This window comes from Salvelinus namaycush, chromosome 18 (assembly GCF_016432855.1).
Source record: "Salvelinus namaycush isolate Seneca chromosome 18, SaNama_1.0, whole genome shotgun sequence".
Taxonomy (NCBI): domain Eukaryota; kingdom Metazoa; phylum Chordata; class Actinopteri; order Salmoniformes; family Salmonidae; genus Salvelinus; species Salvelinus namaycush.
Genome location: NC_052324.1, coordinates 26,021,257 through 26,048,562, shown reverse-complemented (window position 1 = coordinate 26,048,562; position 27,306 = coordinate 26,021,257). Strand labels below are relative to the sequence as shown.

The 27,306-nt window shown below is 42.5% G+C and overlaps 1 protein-coding gene across 1 annotated transcript in view; it reads left to right on the top strand.

The window, feature by feature from the left end:
• LOC120062841 (PI-PLC X domain-containing protein 3-like) overlaps positions 1–27,306 on the top strand; it is a 63,644-nt gene that overhangs the window by 14,797 nt on the left and 21,541 nt on the right. The window lies entirely within an intron of this gene.

The following is a 27,306-nucleotide window of genomic DNA, read 5'->3' as shown; positions in this document are numbered from 1 at the left end:
GATCGGTTGAAGAGCATGCATTTAGTTTTACTAGCATTTAAGAGCAGTTGTAGGCCACGGAAGGAGTGTTGTATGGCATTGAAGCTCGTCTGGAGGTTAGTTAACACAGTGTCCAAAGAAGGGCCAGATGCAAACAGAATGGTGTCGTCTGCGTAGAGGTGGATCAAGGAATCACAAGGTAGCAAGAGAGACATCATTGATATATACAGAGAAACGAGTCGGCCCGAGACTTGAACCCTGTGGCACCCGCATAGAGACTGCCAGAGGTCCGGACAACAGGCCCTCCGATTTGACACACTGAACTCTATCAGAGAAGTAGTTGGTGAACCAGACGAGGCAGTCATTAGAGAAATCAAGGCTATTGAGTCAGCCGATAAGAATGCAGTGATTGACAGAGTCGAAAGCCTTGGCCAGGTCGATGAATACGGCAGCACAGTATTGTCTATAATCGATGGTGGTTATGATATCGTTTAGGACCTTGAGCGTGGCTGAGGTGCGCCCGTGACCACCTCAGAAATCAGATTGCATAGTGGAGAAGGTATGGTGGGATTCAAAATGGTCGGTGATCTGTTTGTTAACTTGGCTTTTGAAGACTTTAGAAAGGCAGGGCAGGATGGATTTAGGTCTAACAGTTTGGGTCTAGAGTGTCTCCCCCTTTGAAGAGGGGGATGACCGCAGCAGCTTTCCAATCTTTAGGAATCTCGGACGATACGAAAGAGGTTGAACAGACTAGTAAAAGGGGTTGCAGCAATGGCACTGGATAATTTTAGAAAGAGAGGGTACAACCACAATTTAGTGAAATGTATACCTTCCTGGTGACAGTCATTCTCATAGGGATAGTAAAGAACTCCCTAAGAGAATATTGGCGCTCCTATGTTTGCAACTCCTTTCTTGGCACCCTCTTTTCCCAGACTGCTTCCTAGTTCTGCTGCGATGACTGCATTTCATCAACAATGCTACTGCCATCCTAAATGACCCGTTATACAAAATAAGAAATGTCAACAGCTGGCAGTAAAGTGGCATGACAAACGAAACATCCATGTCCTCTCCACTGTCCATACAGCAACCATGTCGGCCACCAGGAAAGTGGACCAACTGAGGGGAGAGAGAAAAATCAAACCAGACTGCGTGCTTGACTATAACCTCAATGGGGCAGTGGATACAGCGGACATGATAAACAGTTTTGTGGAATGCACTCAGAAAACGACCAAGTGGTATATTGTTCAATTTTTCCAGGGTAGCTTCAAAATACAACAAGCCAATACTTCTCTGACGCAAATAGCATTGTTTTACAGAGCTAATAGAAGAATGTAGCTAGCTATATAAGCACGATTGAATATAACACCATAAAGGTTATGAAATGAGTAACGTCCCCTCGCGTGTCCACGGTTATAAGGAAAATACACAAATATATTATGCTCCATACACACACTGAGCTACAGTAGAAACGGTATAACACGACACACAGAAACTATTATAACGTAATAAGGCACTTACTTTGATAGAAAGGCAGTCTGGATTTGAACCTGGGTGTCTATAGTGACGCCTCTAGCACTGAGACATTGTGCCTTAGACAGCTACGCCACCTGGGAGTCATAAGGCCAGGGTAGCTTCAAAATACAACACAAGCTAATACTTCTCTGACGCAATTAGCATTGTTTTACAGAGCTAATAGAAGAATGTAGCTAGCTACCTAATCATTGAGTATAACACCATAAAGGTTATGAAATGAGTAACATTACCTCATGTGTCCGCGGTTATAAGGAATATACACAAATATTATGTTACAGTAGAAACGACAACACGACATGCAGAAACTATTATAACGTAATAAGGCACATACTTTGATAGAAACGCACACATTTCCATAGTTATTATTGGTAACGAAAACAACTATGACTGCGATTCAGGCAACAGACAGAAAATGTGAACGTGTGTGCAGGACGGGAGATGAGCAAATGTGTGTAAGTGCTGTGCTTGTTGAGTGTACTTCCCTATAAGCATGCTGAAATTCTGTAAATTTGTTCACTGAAATAGCATTGTATCTGGTCAAACACAATTTTTCCCAGAAGTTTACAAAGGGTTGGTAACCAGCTGATTGGTCGGCTATTTGAGCCAGTGAAGGGGGTTTTACTATTCTTGGGTAGCGGAATGGCTTTAGCTTCCCTCCAGGCCTGAGGGCACATTCTCTCTAGTAGGCTTACATTGAAGATGTGGCAAAGAGGAGTGGCAACATCGTCTGCTATTATCCTCAGTAATTTTCCATCCAGATTGTCAGACCCCGTTGACTTGTTATTGTTGACAGACAATCATTTTTTCACCTCTTCCACACTGACTTTACGGAATTCAAAACAATGTTTGTCTTTCATAATTTGGTCCGATATACTTGGATGTGTAGTGTCAGCTTTTGTTGCTGGCATGTCATGGTTACGTTTGCTAATCTTGCCAATGAATAAATCATTAAAGTTGTTTGCAATATCAGTGGGCTTTGTGATGAACGAGCCATCTGATTCAATGAATGAAAAAGCCAATTTTGGCTTTTTTCCCCCAAAATTAAGGTGCTCCAAAGCTTTTTACTATCATTCTTTATGTAATCTATCTTTGTTTCATAGTGTAGTTTTTTTTTGTTTAGTCACATGATTTCTTAATTTGCAGTACGTTTGCCATTCAGTTAGGCTGCCAGACTTAATTGCCATAGCTTTTTGCCTCATCCCTCTCAACCATACAATTTTTCAATTCCTCATCAATCCAAGGGGATTTAACAGTTTTTAGTAATTTTCTTAATGGGTGCGAGCTTATTAGTAACTGGAATAAGTCGTTTCATAATTGTGTCAAGTGCAGCGTCTGGTTGCTCTTCTTTACATCATCAACACATGAATCACTACAAAACTTATTGTATGACCTCTTATACACTATATTTGTCCCAGCCTTTGGAACTTTGGTTTTCCTAGATATGGCTATTCTATTGTGATCACTACATCCTATGGATTTGGATACTGCTTTAAAGCAAATATCTGCATGATCAATACATGTTGATGACTTCATTCATGGGGCGGCAGGGTATCCTAGTGGTTAGAGCGTTGGACTAGTAACCGAAAGGTTGCAAGTTCAAATCCCAGAGCTGACAAGGTACAAATCTGTCGTTCTGCCCCTGAACAGGCAGTTAACCCACTGTTCCTAGGCCGTCATTGAAAATAAGAATTTGTTCTTAACTGACTTGCCTAGTTAAATAAAGGTAAAATAAAAAAATTCCTGTGCTGTTTAACTACCCTGGTAGGTTGATTGATAACTGGTTACAGTTTGAAGTTTTTTTCCTGAGTGGGCAGCATGATGATAGCCAGTCAATTTTAAATCACCCAGAAAATATACTTCTCTGTGTATATCACATGCATTTCACACATATTATCCAGATACTGACTGTTAGCACTTGGTGGTCTATAGCAGCTTCTCACAAGAATGGGCTTTAGATGAGGCAGATGAACCTGTAGCCATATTGCTTCAACAGTATTTAACATTGGATCGTCTCTAAGCTTTACAAGAATGTGGTTCTGAATATAGACCGTAACACCGTCTCCGTTGGCATTTCTGTCTTTTCGGTAGATGTTATAACCATGGGCTGCAGGTAGCTTAGTGGTTAGAGCGTTGGATTAGTAACCGGAAGCTTGTAGGATCAAATCCCTGAGCTGACAAGGTAAACTGTTGTTCTGCCCTTGAACAAGGCGGTTAACCCACTGTTCCTAGGTCATCATTGAAAATAAGAATTTTCTTAACTGACTTGACTAGTTAAAGGTACAATATATATATATATTGCTACCACTGTATCATCAAAGATATTATCTAAATGAGTTTCAGAGATAGTCAGAATATGAATGTCATCTGTTACAAGCAAGTTATTGACTCCATGGACCTTGTTTCTTAGGCTACATAAGTTAATATGGCCTATTTTTAGCACTTTTATGGGTTGCTTGATTGATAAGCTTCACAGTAAAGCATTAAAATCAGAGGTAGACTTACTCATGTTATTTACATTGGAGCTGATAGTGCAGGGTGAGCTGCATAAAGTGGTCTTCCTACTATTGCACACCGCCTCAGTGCTAACAGTGTAGCTCTGGTTTATAGGCTCATGAATACTGCATACAAAAGCTGTAGGATAAACAGATGTACAGTATTCGGTGCAATTAGGGGTACATAAATTAAATTACTTACATTGGTTTGTCAATGCCCCTAAGATGATGTACATTTGGTGCAGCGTTATGACGACTTTGTCACAATGGTAGGGTTTAACTGAGCTGGTCTTGGATCATTTACCAGTCATTGTTTCAACGCAGCCTTGAAATGCGTGGACAGAGTCCAGGAGCCAAGATGATTTGGATGCACTCTGTCATTCCTGTAGAGTATCTTCTGTTTGTCAAAGTTATCAATAAAAGTGACTCCAGCAGAGCTACGGTAGTCTTTTAGCCAGATGTGTAATGCCAAAAGTCTGCTGATTATTTCACACCCGCAGCCCAACGATGAATCTCTGTGACGTTCTTTTTCAGTCATATCCAATACCAGGTGTATCAAACTCCATTTGAATGACGCTGTGTCTGCATGTATGTATTACAATTATACACTTCAACAGTGTTTACCACTCCTGCACCTGGGACATCAATGATTACACATTGTAACTATGCAATAGACTAGAAACAGGATTTAAGTAAAGACTGATTTGTAATTCATTCATACAGAAATACACCTATGCATATCTAACTCCTTCATCTGCATTAATCTGAGGACACAGGATAGGTGTAGTATTTCAGTGAGATACTTAATTTCAACCAGTAGAGAATGTGTAACGCTTTATTGAAAGTTCATTATCCAGGTGTTATAAATACATAATACATGCGTTATAAATATTATACTTGTAATATATTATGAATACAAGTCCAATCTGTACTTCAATGCACATATGGTGTGCATTATAAGAAAAGAGGAAGAAAGAGGAGTTGGGAGAGAGGAGTAGAAGACAGAAAAGGAAAGAGGTAAAACAGAGGAGCATGGAAGACAGCATATGATTAATGGATTACAGTGCTACCCTAATATCCTCTCAGTTCATCACAATTGCATAGTGTCTCTAGCAGTGTCTCCTAACCTTCGGGCTGACTGGGAGCCAAGGATGGTTATCTAAAGAGCAGGTGAGGTGGCGATGACGGGACTGGCTTCCTCTCTCATACATCATTGAAAATGTGTCTATGAATAAAAAAGTAATTTCTTAGATTTGATGGACATTTACATTTACATTTAAGTCATTTAGCAGACGCTCTTATCCAGAGCGACTTACAAATTGGTGCATTCACCTTATGACATCCAGTGGAACAGCCACTTTACAATAGTGCATCTAAATCTTTTAAGGGGGGGGGGGGGGGGGTCAGAAGGATTGCTTTATCCTATCCTAGGTATTCCTTAAAGAGGTGGGGTTTCAGGTGTCTCCGGAAGGTGGTGATTGACTCCGCTGTCCTGGCGTCGTGAGGGAGTTTGTTCCACCATTGGGGTGCCAGAGCAGCGAACAGTTTTGACTGGGCTGAGCGGGAACTGTACTTCCTCAGTGGTAGGGAGGCGAGCAGGCCAGAGGTGGATGAACGCAGTGCCCTTGTTTGGGTGTAGGGCCTGATCAGAGCCTGAAGGTACTGAGGTGCCGTTCCCCTCACAGCTCCGTAGGCAAGCACCATGGTCTTGTAGCGGATGCGAGCTTCAACTGGAAGCCAGTGGAGAGAGCGGAGGAGCGGGGTGACGTGAGAGAACTTGGGAAGGTTGAACACCAGACGGGCTGCGGCGTTCTGGATGAGTTGTAGGGGTTTAATGGCACAGGCAGGGAGCCCAGCCAACAGCGAGTTGCAGTAGTCCAGACGGGAGATGACAAGTGCCTGGATTAGGACCTGCGCCGCTTCCTGTGTGAGGCAGGGTCGTACTCTGCGGATGTTGTAGAGCATGAACCTACAGGAACGGGCCACCGCCTTGATGTTAGTTGAGAACGACAGGGTGTTGTCCAGGATCACGCCAAGGTTCTTAGCGCTCTGGGAGGAGGACACAATGGAGTTGTCAACCGTGATGGCGAGATCATGGAACGGGCAGTCCTTCCCCGGGAGGAAGAGCAGCTCCGTCTTGCCGAGGTTCAGCTTGAGGTGGTGATCCGTCATCCACACTGATATGTCTGCCAGACATGCAGAGATGCGATTCGCCACCTGGTCATCAGAAGGGGGAAAGGAGAAGATTAATTGTGTGTCGTCTGCATAGCAATGATAGGAGAGACCATGTGAGGTTATGACAGAGCCAAGTGACTTGGTGTATAGCGAGAATAGGAGAGGGCCTAGAACAGAGCCCTGGGGGACACCAGTGGTGAGAGCACGTGGTGAGGAGACAGATTCTCGCCACGCCACCTGGTAGGAGCGACCTGTTAGGTAGGACGCAATCCAAGCGTGGGCCGCGCCGGAGATGCCCAACTCGGAGAGGGTGGAGAGGAGGATCTGATGGTTCACAGTATCGAAGGCAGCCGATAGGTCTAGAAGGATGAGAGCAGAGGAGAGAGAGTTAGCTTTAGCAGTGCGGAGCGCCTCCGTGATACAGAGAAGAGCAGTCTCAGTTGAATGACTAGTCTTGAAACCTGACTGATTTGGATCAAGAAGGTCATTCTGAGAGAGATAGCAGGAGAGCTGGCCAAGGACGGCACGTTCAAGAGTTTTGGAGAGAAAAGAAAGAAGGGATACTGGTCTGTAGTTGTTGACATCGGAGGGATCGAGTGTAGGTTTTTTCAGAAGGGGTGCAACTCTCGCTCTCTTGAAGACGGAAGGGACGTAGCCAGCGGTCAAGGATGAGTTGATGAGCGAGGTGAGGTAAGGGAGAAGGTCTCCGGAAATGGTCTGGAGAAGAGAGGAGGGGATAGGGTCAAGCGGGCAGGTTGTTGGGCGGCCGGCCGTCACAAGACGCGAGATTTCATCTGGAGAGAGAGGGGAGAAAGAGGTCAGAGCACAGGGTAGGGCAGTGTGAGCAGAACCAGCGGTGTCATTTGACTTAGCAAACGAGGATCGGATGTCGTCGACCTTCTTTTCAAAATGGTTGACGAAGTCATCTGCAGAGAGGGAGGAGGGGGGGGGGGAGGGGGAGGAGGATTCAGGAGGGAGGAGAAGGTGGCAAAGAGCTTCCTAGGGTTAGAGGCAGATGCTTGGAATTTAGAGTGGTAGAAAGTGGCTTTAGCAGCAGAGACAGAAGAGGAAAATGTAGAGAGGAGGGAGTGAAAGGATGCCAGGTCCGCAGGGAGGCGAGTTTTCCTCCATTTCCGCTCGGCTGCCCGGAGCCCTGTTCTGTGAGCTCGCAATGAGTCGTCGAGCCACGGAGCGGGAGGGGAGGACCGAGCCGGCCTGGAGGATAGGGGACATAGAGAGTCAAAGGATGCAGAAAGGGAGGAGAGGAGGGTTGAGGAGGCAGAATCAGGAGATAGGTTGGAGAAGGTTTGAGCAGAGGGAAGAGATGATAGGATGGAAGAGGAGAGAGTAGCGGGGGAGAGAGAGCGGAGGTTGGGACGGCGCGATACCATCCGAGTAGGGGCAGTGTGGGAAGTGTTGGATGAGAGCGAGAGGGAAAAGGATACAAGGTAGTGGTCGGAGACTTGGAGGGGAGTTGCAATGAGGTTAGTGGAAGAACAGCATCTAGTAAAGATGAGGTCAAGCGTATTGCCTGCCTTGTGAGTAGGGGGGGAAGGTGAGAGGGTGGAGACATTATACATATCATCAATTTATGATATGTGTCGATGTGGATGAGCGACGGGGGAGCAGGAAGAGTGTTTTTGCAGAGCAATGCAACGAAGCTGGATCATTCAGGCAATGATACCTGCAACATCTACACGCTGCAAAGACTCCCTAACTCTTCGCCATTGTACACGATGGCCCATTGCTTGGAGACTTCCTTTGACCATTCTGAATCCCGCATGGGGCATCCTTGCCTTAATTGCCCTGAGTTTCTGGTCTAACTCTTAATCTGACATATCAGAATAGTGTTCCCTGACAGACATATTGTGTTCTTTCATCCTTCTGTAAAAAAGCTAACCGTTACACTCATGAAATATGATTATATATTAACTATGAAACAAATAGGACATGGCCTGCTTATGAGTTGCCATGAAAGAAAGTTAGATGAATTCAACTGAAAATGGCAAGAACAGGCGTTCGTAGCTAAGTGTTTTTGGTTAGCTTGAGAAAAATAACTGCATGATTTATGATTCTATGGTATGTATGTAATATAGCAGAAGGTTATGAACCGACACTGAATACATAGCTAGTAGTTATCTCCTACGAGAAGTTTGATGGAAGAACGCCCTGTGCTGCTTACCTGAGATGCCATCATCACACAGTCCTTCGTAGGTGTCCGCTATAACTTTGTCGGAAAGAAAGGCTGAACAGTATTGGTTGTAGCCAAACTGACACTCAAAAAATGGCCTAAATTAGTTTTATTATCATACTTTTTTTGTTCTCAAAATATATCTTTGGAATAAAATGCATAAAGTGTTGCGCTCTATTACAAATTATTTGATTGTAAAAGTGTTTTTACTTTTGAAGCCTCGTTTTTGCAAAGAAAGGTGTGGGAAAAACCCTGTCCTACCACAGACCAGATTTGACCTAACGACCAAGGGGGAGTTACGGTCCCAATGCACTACTGTGTCTGTAATTGACAATGAATGGGCAATATAAACCAAATAATAAACTGATAATTGTGCACGACTTCAAATGCAGGGAGCAGGTTTCGAACCCTCAAACTTCATGCCCTAAGTCCAGCGTGCTGTCGACTCTGCACCAAAAGCATGCTCAAGCCGCTGAGTCACTAGAGCGCGTCCTCGTGGTAGCTTGCTACTCAATGTAATAAAGTAATGGCTTTTCAAATAAGTTACCTTACACGTTATGATGGCTGACAATTTGTTAGCTACGCTGTCCTTACGAAACACATAGCAGTACATACTGCTGTAATGATATGCTATCTACCGAATATTAGTAGTTATACATCAAACTTGCCAGTATATTAACTATAGGCTATCTAACTACCCAACATTCATTGACTTGATTATTCCTGTCATTCTTAGCTTAGCTAAATTCAAGTCGTTGTGCGTTCTCAATGGACATTCGGGTGCTTTCGTAAATTCCCTCTGGCTATCTACTGCGATTTCAGTGCACGCTCGTCTGAGTGTACCAGAGCGCAGAATAATGAATTTACTAGCGCTCAACTTCAGTTGAATATGGCCGGTGTCAGTAAACTTCGGAAAAAGCGTAATTAAATTGTTTCCAGCAACACAGTTAGTCACCAACGCTCTGGATAACACAACCTGCCTAACCAGCTCTGCTAGGGCGAGTAAAATGGTCAGTGGTCACATTTTGTGTCTGGAGGTAGCTTGGGTGCTTGACTGACGTAAGGCCAGAACGCTCAAATCAACCCTACTCCTTGGCCCGAACGTCCAGTGTGCGCTCCGAGAGCAAAACGGTCTGAATTTATGAGCGTCACGTTGTACTGTGCCATAATTTCTGTTCCATCCTAACGGAAACCCAGAGGGTTTTTCATTTTTCATGGAATAGAAACACCATAATATTCATCAAATTATTAAGCAAGTACCAGTCAAAAGTTTGGACACACCTACTCATTCCAGGATTTGTATTTATTTGTACTATTTTCTACATTGTAGAATAATAATGAAGACATCACAACTATGAAATAACACATGGAATCAGTTAAAAACAAATTCTTATTTACAAAGACAGCCAACTCCTTCCTCCCCGTCGGGGAAATGAACCCCGGTCTCATGTGTGACTGCAATATGGTAGACTCTCAAATGCTTCTCATAGATGCCCTCTGGTGGTCAAACTACAACTAACAGAAAAAATGGCTGACAATTAGATGACGTGCCACAAAATGTTGCAGCAGCCCGCAAGGTGTGCTGCAGACTGACTCACATTTTAAAGGAGCAACCACTATCTGATGTTAAAGCTTCCATTGACTAACACTCTCTGGGTTATATTGGATAAATCGCTCTCCAACCATGTGATGGCAAGCGATGTAAAGCCCTAGCAATTTTTTAAATATATCAATTTATGATCAATAACCTCAAGGCTGCACTGAAATCTAACCATACAGCTCCAACTATCGTCTTATTATCCATTTCTTTTAACCAATAATCTGTCATCTGAATCAGTGCAGTACAAGTTGAGCGGCCTTGTCCATATAAACTACCGTTCAGAAGTTTGGGGTCACTTAGAAATTCCCTTGTTTTTGATACAAAAACACTTTTTTAAATATTTCTTTCCATTTTAAAATAACATCAAAATGATCAGAAATACAGTGTAGACATTGTTAATGTTGTAAATGACTATTGTAGCTGGAAACGGCAGATTCTTTTTATTTTATTAATGCAATATCTACATTTATCATTAACCATCACTCCTGTGTTCTAATGGCACGTCATTTTAAAAGGCTAATTGATCATTAGAAAACCCTTTTGCAATTGTTAGCACAGCTGAAAACTGTTCTGATTTAAAGAAGCAATAAAACTGGCAGCCTTTAGACTAGTTGAGTATCTGGAGCATAAGCATTTGTGGGTTCGATTACAGGCTCAAAATGGCCAGAAACAAAGCACTTTCTTCTGAAACTCGTCAGTGTTTATAGTTGTTCTGAGAAATGAAGGCTATTCCATGTGAGAAATTGCCAAGAAACTGAAGATCTCGTACAACCCTGTGTACTACTCCCTTCACAGAACAGAGCAAACTGTCTCTAACCAGAATAGAAATAGTGGGAGGCCCCGGTGCACAACTTAGCAAGAGGACAAGTACATTGGTGTCTAGTTTGAGATACAGACGCCTCACAAGTCCTCAACTGGAAGCTTCATTAACAGTGCAGTTAGATTAACAATAATTTAAGCTTTCTGCCAATATCAGATATGTCTGTCAGGGGAAATGTTCTTGTTACTTACAACCTCATGCTAATCGCATTAGCCTACATTACCTCAACTGTCCCATGGAAGGGACACTGATCCTGAAGAAGTTTTAATGAACTAAGTGTCACATAATCTCAGTGTATATATATACACCTGCTCTGAAAGGCCCCAGAGTCTGCAACACCAACCAAGCACCACCAAGCAAGCGGCACCATGAAGACCAAGGAGCTCTCCAAACAGGTCAGGGACAAAGTTGTGGAGAAGTACAGATTAGGGTTGGGTTATAAGAAAATATCCGAAACTTTGAACATCCCATGAAGCACCATTTAAATCCATTATTAAAACATTTAAATAATATGGCACCACAACAAACCTGCCAAAAGAGGGCCGCCCACCAAAACTCACGGCCAGGAAGGCATTAATCAGAGGCAACAAAGCTGACCCTGAAGGAGCTGCAGAACTCCACAGTGGAGATTAGAGTATCTGTCGATAGGACCACTTTAAGCCGTACACTCCACAGAGCTGGGCTTTACGGAAGGGTGGCCAGAAAAAAATAAGCAAACACATTTGGTGTTCGCCAAAATGCGCATGGGAGACACATGGAAGAACATATGGAAGAAGGTACTCTGGTCAGATGAGACTAAAGTCAAACTTTTTGGCCATCAAGGAAAAACGCTGTCTGGCACAAACCCAACACCTCCCATCACCCCGAGAACACCATCCCCACAGTGAAGGGGATGTTTTTCATCGGAGCGGACTGGGAAACTGGTCAGAATTGAAGGAGTGATGGATGATGCTAAATACAGGGAAATCTTGAGGGAAACCTGTTTCGGTCTTCCAGAGATTTGAGACTGGGATGGAGGTTCCACTTCCAGCAGGACAATGACTCTAAGCATACGGCTAAAGCAACACTCGAGTGGTTTAAGGGGAAACATTTAAATGTACTGGAATGGCCTAGTCAAAGCCCAGACCTCAATCCAATTGAGAATCTGTGGTATGACTTAACTATTGCTGTACACCAGTGGAAGCCATTCAACTTACCTTGAATCGGCAAAAATGCCAGTGGCTAGATGTGTCAAGCTTATAGAGACATACCCCAAGAGACTTGCAGCTGTAATTGCTGCAGTAGGTGGCTCTACAAAGTATTAACTCTTGGGAGGGGGTGTGGGGGGGGGGGGGGGGGGGGGGTTAAATACTTATGCATGTTCAGGTTTCTGTTTTGTCTTTATTTCTTGTTTGTGTCACAACAAGTGTTTTGCATCTTCAAAGTGGTAAGCAGGTTAAGTAAATCAAATGATACCAACCACCCCCAAAATATATTTTAATTCCAGGTTGTAAGGCAACACAATAGGAAAAATGCCATGGGGCGTGAATACTTTCGCAAGCCACTCTATGGCTTTTTCTTTGCAACTCTGCCTAGAAGGCCAGCATCCCGGAGTCACCGGGATGCCGATGTTGACATTGAGACTGGCGTTGAGGTACTATTTAATGAAGGTGCCAGTTGAAGGTGCCACTTGTGAGAGGTCTGTTTCTCAAAATAGATGTTGACATTGAGACTGGCGTTGAGGTACTATTTAATGAAGGTGCCAGTTGAAGGTGCCACTTGTGAGAGGTCTGTTTCTCAAAATAGACACTAATGTAGTTGTACTCTTGCTCAGTTGTGCACTGAGGACTCCCACTCTCTCTATTCTGGTTAGAGATAGTTTGCGCTGATCTGTGAAGGGAGTAGTACACAGTGTTGTACGAGATCTTCAGTTTCTTGGCAATTTCTCGCATGGAATAGACTTCATTTCTCAGAACAAGAATAGACTGACGAGTTTCAGAAGAAAGTGCTTTGTTTCTGGCCATTTTAAGCCTGTAAATCGAACCCACAAATTATGATGCTCCAGATACTCAACTAGTCTAAAGAAGGTCTGTTTTATTGCTTCTTTAATCAGAACAACAGTTTTCAGCTGTGCTAACATAATTGCAAAAGGGTTTTCTAATGATCACTTAGCCTTTTAAAATTCTAAACTTGGATTAGCTAACACGACGTGCCATTGGAACACAGGAGTGATGGTTGCTGATAATGGGCCTTTGTACGCCTATGTAGATAGCCGTTTACAGCTACAATAGTAATTTACAACATTAACAATGTCTACACTATATTTGCGATCAATTGGATGTTATTTTAATGGACAAAAACATTTTTTCTTTCAAAAAACAAGGGAATTTCTAAGTGACCCCAAACTTTTGAATGTGTACATGCTGAAAGTCAGTCGTTTACTTTCTCTCTGAAAAAATAGCATTACATTTGGTCAAACACAATTCTCTACATCAGTTTACCAAGAACAGGCAGCAAAGTGACTGGGTGGCTGTTACAGCCAGAAATGGATGCTTGACTATTTTTAGGCAGTGGAATGACTAACTTCCTTCCACGCCCGTGGACACACTCATTTAGGCTTTGGTTAAAGATATAAGAAATAGGGGTGGCAATACAGTCTGCTACCATTCTCAATAGTTTCCCATCAAGGTTGTCTATAGCTGGTGGCTTATCATTATTGATGGATAACAATAGTTATTCTACCTCTCCCACACTAACTTGACCAAATTCAAAGCAGCAATCCTTATCTTTCATTATTAGATCTTTAATAGAAAAATATAATGGCACAATGTTGTCATTTCACTTCTGAGTTTTTCCACTTTACTAGTGAAATAATCATTTAACTAATTGGCAACATTGCAAGGTTTTGTTATAAATGACCCATCAACTTCAATGAACAAGGGAGATGAATAGTTTTTTTTTTTGGCCATGATATCATATAAGGTACTCAAGTCTTTTTCCATTGTGTTTTTATGTAATTTATCTTGGTAATAAAAATAACAAATTATAAGTTTAATTACAATATTTCTCAATGTACAGTATGTCAACCAATCAGCTTAGCAGCCTGACACATATTTTGCATAATTTATTTGAACCATACAATTTTTCAATTGATCATCAATCCAGAGGGCTGGAACAGTTCTCCCAGTTCCTTTCTGAACAGGTGCACGCTTGTCAACAATTGGCATCAGTACTTTTACAAATACTTCCAGTGCTGCATCTGGATTCACTTCCTCATTCACATCAGACCAACAAAACATTTTTTTTTACATGTTTGTGTGTGTGTGCGTGTGTTTTCCTTGCCAGAAGCCAATTTCCCCTTACAGTTTCAGCTGCCAAACCTGGCGGCTGCTGATCTGGTTGAGGATGTTTTGCAGAGGCAGCAGCTATGTGTTACTGCTGCAGGGTTAGAGCTTCTGTTCCCAGTGAAAGTGAGAGAAGCACTGAACCAGTGAAAGAGGAACGAATGGGAGGATGAGTGCCGATCATATCAGTCCTCCCAGCCAGAGAATTATCCTTGATTCTACATTTTATAATGCCTGGGGGTCCAACTCGGTGTTTCTGCATTCAACAGAGGCATTACATAGTTACCTACCCCAAAACACAGCCAAAGTACTTGGCTACAGCACAATCAGACTGGAACCCAGCCTAGGATGTAGACGTTTTGCTATTCACATTTTTGTAGACACTGTTCAACAGTGGCCTGATTTGCATTTCTGTATGGTGTATTATCTGTTAGTGCAGGTTTATGTAAGCGTTACTGGGAATGGATATCACATGGAGTGCTAGCTGATCCTCTTCTTCAAAAAAAGTTAACATGGCATAATTATCTTTTTTACTGTGTCTGTAGCGCAGACCAACCCCGTTTTCAATCGATGTTTAATGTCTTGGAAATGACGTTTTAATAGCATCTATCTATCTTGAGACCAGACTCTGAAAGCTGTCCAACGTAGCCTGGCTTATCAGATCAGGGTATGTAGGGGCTGCCAATATCTCTGGCTGAAGAGATATATATATATAATTCCATATCTCTGGCTGAAGAGAGATAATTCCATATCTCTGGCTGAAGAGAGATAATTCCATATCTCTGGCTGAAGAGATATATATATAATTCCATATCTCTGGCTGAAGAGATATAATTCCATATCTCTGGCTGAAGAGATATATATATATAATTCCATATCTCTGGCTGAAGAGATATATATATAATTCCATATCTCTGGCTGAAGAGATATAATTCCATATCTCTGGCTGAAGAGATATATATATATAATTCCATATCTCTGGCTGAAGAGAGATATATATATATAATTCCATATCTCTGCGACGACGTGCGCACACTCTCCCTTTCTCCTTAATGTGAACACCTCGCTCACGCTCGCTCGCTCGAACAGCCTAAATACAACCTGTACACAAGGTTGTGTACTCTTTCCCAGTGTTGCCCTCTCATCTCCTCACCTTGGCAAAGCTGCTCTCCAATGACTTCAACCCTTGCCTATAACTTCTGACTTAGTGAGGCCGTCTGTTTGCCCTGCAGGTGACACTGGCTTCCCCCTGCTCTGGCTCTGTTCTAACCTGCCGAGCCTCTGACCGACAGAGGACATGGTCATGAACAAAAGCAGCAAATTAAACAGATGAGGAAAAAGAAAAGCGATTGAGGGGTTTATAGTACAGCAGAAGAGGGGTTTATAGTACAGCAGAAGAGGGGTTTATAGTACAGCAGAAGAGGGGTTTATAGTACAGCAGAAGAGGGGTTTATAGTACAGCAGAAGAGGGGTTTATAGTACAGCAGAAGAGGGGTTTATAGTACAGCAGAAGAGGGGTTTTTAGAAGAAAAGAGTGGACAGTTTTATCAGCGTAAAACAGTCTTTCTCTGTATCACTGAGACAGTGTGTGTGTGTGTCTTAAGGGCAAACAAGCCTGAAATGAGTTGACACTTGTCTGAGTCTGTAGCTAACATCATTATGACCATGTTTGCATTATTCAGGACCCACACCTTTTGCAGGAAGGAAGACACAATATTGACTTAATGCATATATAATGAACATACAAATTATGTCACTATTAGCTCTGCCACACAGAGAGCTTTTGTATTTGAGTGCAGCCAATGAGTGGTATTATACAACGGGTGGTTCTAATGCTGATTGGTTAAAACCACATTCCAGCCGGTGTCTATTCCACAAGTTACCGCCTGCTAAATCTACTCTTAGTGAAGTGGGCGGGATAGTCCATATCTCCATCTTTTCCGATAGTGATGTTGTGTTTTCGTAAGTGGATGATTTGGTCTAATTTAGATACATTTACAGGATGTATTTATGTTATTTCAAAGCAAACCTATGATGTTTGAGAAAGAAATTAGGTTCACCTTCCAACAGGAAAACGACTCTAAGCACACAGCCAAGACAACGCAGGAGTGGCTTCAGGACAAGTCGCCGATTGTCCCTGAGTGGGCCAGGCAGAGCCCGGACTTGAAACCGATCGAACATCTCTGGAGAGACCTGAAAATATCTGCGCATCGACACTCCCCATCCAACCTGACAGGGCTTGAGAGGATCTGCAGAGAAGAATGGGAGAAACTTCACAAATATAGGTGTGCCGAGCTTGTAGCGTCCTACCAAAGAAGACTCGAGGCTGTGATCACTGCCAAAGGTGCTTCAACAAAGTACTTTGAGTAAAGCCAGTGTCCATGTACTGTATGCGGATGACTCGACACTATACACGTCATCTACCACAGCGTCTGAAATGACTGCAACACTTAACAAAGAGCTGCAGTTAGTTTCAGAATAGTTGGTAAGGAATACGTTAGCCCTAAATATATTAAAAACTAAAAGCATTGTATTTGGGACAAATCATTCAATAAGCCTTAAACCTCAACAAAATCTTGTAATCAATAATGTCGAAATTGAGCAAGTTGAGATGACTAAACTGCTTGGAGTAACCCTGTATTGTAAACTGTCATGGTCAAAACATATTGATAAGACAGTAGCTAGGATGGGGAGAAGTCTGTCTATAATAAAGCACTGGTCTGCATTCTTAACACCACTATCATCAAGGCAGGTCATACAGAACCTAGTTTTGTTGCACCTGGACTACTGTTCAGTTGTGTGGTCAAGTGCCACAAAGAGGGACTTAGGAAAACTGTAATTGGCTCAGAACAGGGCAGCATAGTTGGCCCTTGGATGTACACAGAGAGCTAACATTAATGATGTATGCAATTTAATTTGCTGGTTTTAAGCATTAAGCTTTCAAATAGCTCGTTGTTGACTGTTGCTGGGTGCTATCGTCCTCCATCCGCACCGGCCTGTACCCTACCTGCCTTAAGCTCTCTCCTGGACCCTTACACTAAGTCTGAATTTGTCCTTCTAGGTGACCTAAACTGGGACATACTTAAACCACCTGACCAAGTCCTAAAGCAATGGGACTCCCTAAAACTTTCTCAGATTATCACCAATCCCACAAGCATTTAACAACATCGTACCCTCCAAACTCGTCATTAAGCTCGAGACCCTGGGTCTCGACCCCGCCCTGTGCAACTGGGTCCTGGACTTTCTGACGGGACGCCCCCAGGTGGTGAGGGTAGGAAACAACATCTCCACCCCGCTGATCCTCAACACTGGGGCCCCACAAGGGTGCATTCTCAGCCCTCTCCTGTACTCCCTGTTCACCCACGACTGCGTGGCCATGCACACCTCCAACTCAATCATCAAGTAGGCAGACGACACTACAGTGGTAGGCTTGATTACCAACAACGAAGAGACGGCCTACAGGGAGGAGGTGAGTGCCCTCGGAGTGTGGTGTCAGGAAAATAACCTCACACTCAATGTCAACAAAACAAAGGAGATGGACTTCAGGAAACAGCAGAGGGAGCACCCCCTATCCACATCGACAGGACAGTAGTGGAGAAGGTGGAAAGTTTTAAGTTCCTCGGCGTACACATCACAGACAAACTGAATTGGTCCACCCACACAGACAGCGTGGTGAAGGCGCAGTAGCGCCTCTTCAACCTCAGGAGGCTGGAGAAATTTGGCTTGTCACCAAAAATACTCAAAACTTTTACAGATTTACAATCGAGAGCATCCTGTCGGGCTGTATCACCGCCTGGTACGGCAACTGCTCCGCCCACAACCGTAAGGCTCTCCAGAGGGTAGTGAGGTCTGCACAACGCATTACCGGGGGCAAACTACCTGCCCTCCAGGACACCTACACCACCCGATGTCACAGGAAGGCCAAAAAGATCATCAAGGACAACAACCACCCGAGCAACTGCCTGTTCACCCTGCTATCATCCAGAAGGCGAGGTCAGTACAGGTGCATCAAAGCTGGGACCGAGAGACTGAAAAACAGCTTCTATCTCAAGGCCATCAGATTGTTAAACAGCCATCACTAACATTGAGTGGCTGCTGCCAACATACTGACTCAAATCTCTAGCCACTTTAAACAATGCCACTTCATATAATGTTTACATACCTTACATTACTCATCTCATATGTATATACTGTACCATCTACTGCATCTTGCCTATGCCGTTCGGCCATCGCTCATCCATATATTTTATATGTACATATTCTTATTCATTCCTTTACACTTATGTGTAAAAGGTAGTTGTTAAATTGTTATTACTTGTTAGATGTTACTGCATGGTCGGAACTATAAGCACAAGCATTTCGCTACACTCGCATTAACATCTCCTAACCATGTGTATGTGACCAATAATATTTTGATTTGTATAACACCAAACACCCAGAAAAGGCTACTCTTCTTGACGTTATCCTCACAAATAATCCTGATAGGTATCAGTCTGGTGTTTTCTATTAGGACCTTAGTGATCACTTTTACATTCTGTGTTCGTAATGGCTGCTCAGTGAAACGACCTGTCCTGATTTGTCATACGCGTGCTAAAAAACTTTAATGAGCATGCCTTCCTTCATGAACTGGCCTCTAAAATGGTATTGAATCAGCTTGATCCCCGCTGTTGAAGACATTTGGATTTTCAGTGGTATTTTTTATATTTTCAGTGGTATTGTTAACAAACATGCCCCTATATAGAAAATGAGAATTAAAAACCAGTTCAGTCCGTTTCGACCGTGATCTTTCAGAGTTACTAACCCTCAAGAATTGCATTTGGCGAAAGGCTCGGCATACTCAGGGTGACTGGCTCTCATTCAGGCAAATGAGAAATAAGTGCAGGCTATCCGGAAGCCAACATTAGAAACTTCAAGGAGCAGTTCTCTCTGTGGGTCTAACCACAAGAAGTTCTGTAAAATGGTTAAAGACCTGGAGAATAAACCCTCCTCCTCACAGCTGCCCATGTCCTGTAAAGTTGATGATGTGGTTGTTACTGACAAGAAGCACATGGCTGAGCTCTTTAATCACCACTTCATTAAGTCAGGATTCCTATTTGACTCAGCCATGCCTCCTTGCCCATCCAACATTTCCTCATCTCCCACCCCTTCTAATGCGACTATCCCTGATGCTTCTCTTTCTTTTTCCCCTGCCCCGCTACAACGTTTCTCCCTGCAGGCAGTCACTGAGTCCGAGGTGCTAAAGGAGCTCCTTAAACTTGACCCCAAAAAAACATCTGGGTCACATGGTTTAGACCCTTTCTTCTTTAAGGTTGCTGCCCCTATCATCGCCAAGCCTATCTCTGATCTTTTTAACCTGTCTCTCCTTTCTGGGGAGGTTTCCATTGCTTGGAAGGCAGCCACAGTTCATCCTTCAGTTAAAGTGGGAGATCAACCTGATCCTAACTGTTATAGGCCTATTTCTATTTTGCCCTGTTTATCAAAAGTGTTGGAAAAACGTAATAATCAACTAACTGGCTTTCTTGATGTCTATAGTATTCTCTCGGATATGCAATCTGGTTTCTTCTCAGGTTATGGATCTGTCACTGAAACCTTAAAGGTCCTCAATGTCGTCACCATTGCCCTTGATTCTAAGCAATATTGTGCTGCTATTTTTATTGACTTGGCCAAAGCTTTTGTTATGGTAGGCCATTCCATTCTTGTGGGCCGGCTAAGGAGTATGGGTGTCTCTAAGGGGTCTTTGGCCTGGTTTGCTAACTACCTCTCTCAAAGAGTGCAGTGTATAAATCAGAATATCTGCTGTCTCAGCCACTGTCTGTCACCAAGGGAGTACCCCAAGGCTCAATTCTAGGCCCCACGCTCAGGCAGTAGGAAGCTCTCTCATCCATTTATATACAGATAGTCTTATACTCAGCTGGCCCCTCCCTGGATTTTGTGTTAAATGCTCTACAACAAAGCTTTCTTAGTGTCCAACAAGCTTTCTCTACCCTTAACCTTGTTCTGAACACCTCCAAAACGAAGGTCATGTGGTTTGGTAAGAAGAATGCCCCTCTTCCCACAGGTGTTATTACTACCTCTGAGGGTTTAGAGCTTGAGGTCATCACCTCATACAAATACTTGGGAGTATGGCTAGACGGTGCACTGTCCTTCTCTCAGCACATATCAAAGCTGCAGGCTAAAGTTAAATCTAGACTTGGTTTCCTCTATCGTAATCACTCCTCTTTCACCCCAGCTGCTAAATGAACCCTGATTCAGATGACCATCCTACCCATGCTAGATTACGGAGACATAATTTATAGATCGGCAGGTAAGGGTGCTCTCGAGCGGCTAGATGTTCTTTACCATTCGGCCATCAGATTTGCCACTAATGCTCCTTATAGGACACACCACTGCACTCTACTCTTCTGTAACTGGTCATTTTATTTTTTCTCTGTATACCCGTCGCAAGACCCACTGGTTGATGCTTATTTATAAAACCCTCTTAGGCCTCACTCCCCCCTATCTGAGATATCTACTGCAGCCCTCTCATCCTCCACATACAACTCCCGTTCTGCCAGTCACATTCTGTTAAAGCTCCCCAAAGCACACACATCCCTAAATCGGTCCTCTTTTCAGTTTGCTGCAGCTAGCGACATGAACGAGCTGCAACAAACACTTAAACTGGACAGTTTTATCTCAATCTCTTCATTCAAACACTCTCACTGACAGGTGTGATGTATTGTTATCTCTTACCTTCTTGACCTCTGTGCTGTTGATTTTGCCCAATAATGTTTGTACCATGTTTTTGTGCTGCTACCATGTTGTTGTCATGTTGTTGCTACCATGCTGTGTTATGCTTTGCTGTTATGTTGTTGTCTTAGGTCTCTCTTTATGTAGTGTTGTCTCTCTTGTTGTGATGTGTGTTTTGTCCTATATTCACTACTTGTATTTGTGAGAGTTATTGACATATTGAATGCACCGAGCTGTCTGTTTTGAACTACTGGCACACAGCTCGGACACCCATGCATACCCCACAAGAAATGCCACCAGAGGTCTCTTCACAGTCCCCAAGTCCAGAACAGACTATGGGAGGTGCACGGTACTACATAGAGCCAAGACTACATGGAGCCAACTCTATTCCACATAAAGTAACTCATGCCAGCAGTAAAATTAGGTTTAAAAAACAGATTAAAAAAAAACACCTTCAGGACCAACGGGACTGTGACGCAACACAAACCTAGACCCATGCATACAAACACACGAGAACATACGCACTACACACACATGTACACGTTCATTTTGTGTTATAGATAAGCGGTATTAGAGTAGAGGCCTGAGGGCACACAATATGTTGTGAAATCTGTTATGAATGTATTGTAAAATGTAAGCTGCCTTAATATTGCTGGACCCCAGGAAGAGTGGGTAGATGGGGATCCATAATAAATACAAATGGGCCTTGGGACAGGATTAATCTATCCATCCAGCCATGTATTTGTCCATCCATCCCTTTGTCCAATCTCTTATTCACCACTTGAGCTATAGAGGAGGGTAAACTTTCCCAGAGGATTTTAAAGTGGGCATGGATGAGATTTCAAGATATGACATTGCACTCAAGTTAAATGTGGAGAGAGGGGGTTAAGCTAAGAAAAGTTGGAAAGGTGAGGAAATGTAAGGACTGAGAGAAGGGCAAGGAAAGGGTGAGAGGGGTAGGGAATATACAGAAAGTGTGGGGGAGAGAGGTAATGGAAAATGAGAAAGCGGTAAATAGAAACTTAAAGAGAGGAGCGGAGAGCGAAGTGATTTTCACATAATGGACATGCTCCATGTTGCCACATCTCCAACTAGCTTGCTGTCAATCTCAGCCTTTGCTAAGTGCAGTTATGACTTGAAGTGCCTGACCACATGCACATTATTCACACTGCCTGCCACTCTGCTATGGTTCTATACAGAAAGGGACTAGACAAAGGGCAGTTTGGACAAATGCCAGGTGGGCCTGTCCATCTTTAGCATAGTGGGCTGGTCTAAATTGAGGGGTCATGCCTTGGCTGATTTCTACATTTTTTACCTTTATTAAACTAGGTTAGTCAGTAAAGAACAAATTCTTATTTTCAATGACTGCCTAGGAACAGTGGGTTTACTGCCTTGTTCAGGGGCAGAATGACAGATTTTTACCCTGTCAGCTCAGGGATTCGATCGTGCAACCTTTCAGTTACTAGTCCAACGCTCTAACCACTAGGCTACCCTGCCACCCCATTTCTGCTCCCACCCTCATGGAAAAAATACTTTAGTATACTATGGCATTAATACTATAGTATTCACTGTAGTGTTTTTGCAAACTTTACTGTCGTATTCACTGACAAAAACAGGGCTATACTGTAGTATTTACAGTTAACTATAGTAATACTGTAGTAAAATAATATAGTAATTTGCAGACTTTACTGTAGTGTTTCTGAATTATTTTCTTTGACATAAAGTGGAGATTTTCTCCTTGAGGAAACCTACTGGAGAAATTCTAAAAGAGCACCTTTTCCATAACTGGCTTAGACTGGAGTGTGACTGGATAGTTCAGAGCTTCTGCTTCTCTCCATAACTTGTATGGAACACGATATGGTTTATACTTTGCATGTACGTTTCTTACTTATGGGTGGCACAAATTGGGACATGGGGGAGGGGATTGGGCAGGGTTTATGCAAATGAAACTGTAGAATTTACTGTAGCATTTTGGCAGACTAGTGTTTTTGTGGACAATACTGTAGTATTTACTATAGTATTCTACGGTATACTACAACACTCTGTAGTATGTACTACATATGATCAAGGGATACTACAGTGTGTAGTATAGTATTCTACAGTATGATGTACTACAGTTTATTACAGAAATCTTTTGTAAGTTCTACAGTATTTTTTTTGTTCAAGTGGGCAGTCCATCCATGGTCCTAGACAAGGCTTTGGCACAGGAACATAGCATAGACCAGTGATTCTTGTATGACTGAAAGCTATAGGTGTGTTGGATTTGAGGTAAGATTAGGTTGGTGAGGATTGAATAGAAACTGTATGTGCTGTTTGCTTGGCATTAGCAAAAACATCCCAGCTAGCACTTTTCATTCCTTGTGGGAACGTCGGTTTTTGGTTTGAATTTGGTTGTGGGAACGAAGCCATACATTTCCTGACCGGTAAAACTGATTATTATTATTATTTTTTTACTTTCTGAGAACAGAAGTGAACTTATTTTTAAGTTTCAGGGAGGTTTTGTTTTACTCTGGTTCCTTTTAAAGTTTTCCTGGGACAAAGTTTTGTTGATGATGAGAACAGAATGTATATGTTTTAAATATCATTCTTAGAACCTTCTTTCAACGGTACATTTTTCTTGAGGTTTTCATGGAAAGTTTTAGTAATGTTCTCAGACCAATTTGAGAACATTACTTTAAATAGAACCATGATGTTAACCTATAGGAAACATTATGCTGAAGCACTGAAATTCCCACAGAGAAGGTTGTTTCTTAAAAAACCTCTTAGGGATCGGTGTGCCGTCAACGGGACAGTTGTAAATCATGCAGCACTACGTGTCACCATCGCAGATTTTAGAGAAACAACAAATGTCGGTACATATAAGTGTCTTATATCGGCTGAAAGCTTAAATTCTTGTTAATATAACTGCACTGTCCAATTTACAGTAGCTATTACTGCGAAGAAATGCCATGCTGTTGTTTGAGAGCTCCTAACAACACATTTTTTCCCCACCGCAATAGGTTTTATAAATTCACTTCTGAAGGTGAAATGTATACTTATATTCTGAAATCTTGCTCTGCTTTATCATCCAAAGGGTCCCAGAGATAACACGAAGTGTCGTTTTGTTAGATAAAAGCATTTTTCAAATCCTAAAAAGGTCCATATAGCATGCACAATCAATTTTGTATTTCCACTCGTTCAATTTGCAAAGAAAGGAATCTGTGAAAATCTCACCCTAAACGTTGTTTCAACGAGTCATATCACGTTCGTATGTATTCCTCAGAGATCCTAGAATGTAACGAGAATTCACTATATAATTAGGGGTGTAGTATATCCTATAGGACACCATATTTGGTCAGAGAGCAACGCCTTCATGGCACGCCGATGACACGGGCAGTCTTCACTTGATCGACTCTAACTTTGTCAAATAAGCACCAATCGGGGTCAAACAAAGCTAGCTAGATAGCCAATGAGCTGGGCTTTACGGGAGTATCCGGAAAACATGTATATGTTGTAAAATGTATGGTTCTAGACAAGGCTTTGGCACAGGAACAGAGCATAGACCAGTGATTCTTGTATGAAAAAGCATACCTTTTTCATTTTGGACAAAAATGAAGAATATGGAGAGTTATGAAGTTATGAAAACTGGTTGTTTTGCAAATTTTGAACTTATAATATGGCTACTAATACTGGAAAAGCTAAATCAAAGTCCAAGTATACAGATTTGACGATATTCTTGCAGAAATTTTTTATATGAATGCAAGGATCTCCTTCACGATTTGCCCAAATGTATTTGGGTGACTTCACACTAAATGTCATGTAGCTCGCTCATACTACAAGTTATCCGTCTGAAACTTTGCACATACACTGCTGCCATCTTGTGGACGCCATCGGAATTACAACCAGAGTGGTGGCTGTAACTGGGACCTTTCTCTTGCCTTTCAAAGATGGTGGTAGAAAACTTTTTTTCCTATGTATTTTCTTCTACCAGACCTATTGTGCTATATTCTCCTACATTCAATTCACATTTCCACAAACTTCAAAGTGTTTCCTTTCAAATGGTACAAAGAATATGCATATCCTTGCTTCAGGGCCTGAGCTACAGGCAGTTAGATTTGGGTATGTCATTTAGGTGAAAATTGAAAAAAAGTGGGCTATCCTTGAGTCCTTTAGGACACAGGAGAGGAGCAGGAGAGAATTCCCTTCATCTTCTACCCCTTTTCCTCTGCTTCTGTCTGATCCCCTCTGTCCATCTCCTACTTTCTCTCCTTCCCCTCCCTCTGTCTGTCTCTCTCCCAACCCCCTCTTTTCCTCTTCCCACAGTGGTCCCTCATCAACCCTCTCCATTCGGTCTTCCTATCCATTCCCTCTATCAAATCATCTCTCTCCTCCTATGGTATCATTCTGTCCTCTGGTATGAGTCATTGAGGACACAGTGTGCAGTTACAGACTGGTGAGACCAAATTATTGTTGTTGTTTTTGGAAAAAATATCAACTTCTTCCCTCTGTAAACTCAATTAACTGCCAGTAGTGCAGCAGAGTACTAGCGTGGCTATCGGATTTGTTTTGCATTCAACAATGATGTATCGATATGGCCTTATTCGGTAAGACAATGACAGATGTCAGACTGGCAACCAGGTGTGCAGAGTACACTACTGTAAATTTGAGTGAAATACACATAGATCCATAGCTATAATCAAACTGTCAAGCACTATTTGGATAATCTTAACGTAAATTGAGTTTTCCATATGTCAAATGTTTATTTGCTTCAGCATGGCAGAATTCTCTCTATGACAGGAGATTATGACATACAGGGAGACCAATCCCAGGTAGAACATAACATTCTGAGAACCACATGTTCCTTAGAACAACCACACTCTCACCAAGCTCTATGGTCATTTTGCATACAACCTTGCCACAACTTTCTGGGAATGGTGCAAGATTGGCTTTGGAACAATCAACTTTCTCAGCATATAATTAAGAAACACTACTTTCTTGGTATTTTATTACTTTAATATAACTTTTCCTAAATGTTCAAACATGTTTACAATTCCTTAAAAAAAATGTAACGTTCTAGTAACTTTATCCAACTTGTTTGACTTTGGAAATGTTCTCAAATAGTTGAAAGGGTGTTAGGAGTTAGTGAGAGGGCTGAGCAGTAATGGTGTGTGAAACACCACTGCTGCGCCTTCTGCATGGTGGTGTCTCTGCTCAACACACTATATTCTCTGTCTGAAAGAGACAGTACCTCTAACCCACATAATCCTGTCATCTGTTCATTCCTTCTAATGGTCTTTAATTTCCTGTGGTTTTTGTAAGCGTCTGCATCTGTAAGTAGGTGTGGAATAACCTCGGAGTTTGAGTGTATCATATCCAGTATATCATATTACCTTTCAGAGAAAATGGAAAGATAACATTTTAGTCATTTACCCAGAGCAATAAGTGCATACATTTTAATATGTTTTTGTACTGGTCCCCCATGGGAATTGAACCCACAACCCTGGTGTTGCAAATGCCATGCTCTACCAACTGAGCCACACAGGACCTAACATAAACCATGAAAAAAAATAAGATAAACCATAACATGTAACTCTTTAATGACACTTTATTTGACATTGTTCAGGTAGACCTACTGACCTGTGGCAAACATTTAATAGAACAACATCTGTTACTCATCTCCTTCATTAAGCCACTATAAAGTAGTGAGAGCGAGGGATTTGTTTGTTTATTTCTGGAATTGCATCGTCCTGTAATTCAGAGGAATTAGTCCAAGGCTTCAAGGTTATGCTAATCACATGTTAACCAACGGCTTACAGGAAGTACTTATGTCTCAACATTAATTTGTGCTCCAGATGAACTACATTTACATTTAAGTCATTTAGCATACGCTCTTATCCAGAGCGACTTACAAGTACATACATTCATACTTTTTTTGTTGTTTTTTTGTACTGGCCCCCCGTGGGAATTGAACCCTGGTCCCCCCGTGGGAATCGAACCCACAACCCTGGCGTTGCAAGCGCCATGCTCTACCAACTGAGCCACACGGGGCCTGAGCCACACTAGTGAAACAAGGCACAACCAGAAGCCATACACAGGACATGATGACCTCGGTCTTCTGCTATAGACAAGCACGGATTATAAAAGGAAAACCAGCCACGTCGCGGACACCGTCTTGCTTCCGAACAGGCTGAACACCTTCGCTTGCTTTGAGGATGATACAGTGCCATTGACACGGCCCGCTACGAAAGACTGTGGGCTCTCCATCTCCGTGGCCGACGTGAGTAAGACGTTTAAGCGTGTTAACCCTCGCAAGGTTACCAGCATCCCTGTCCGCGTCCTCATGCGCAGACCAGCTGACTGGTGTGTTCACAAATATATTCAATCTCTCCCTATCCCTGTCTGTTGTCCCCACATGCTTCAAGATGGCCACCATTGTCCCTGTACCTAAAGTCATTTTGTTCAATTACCTCTGCTATCATCCCGTAGCA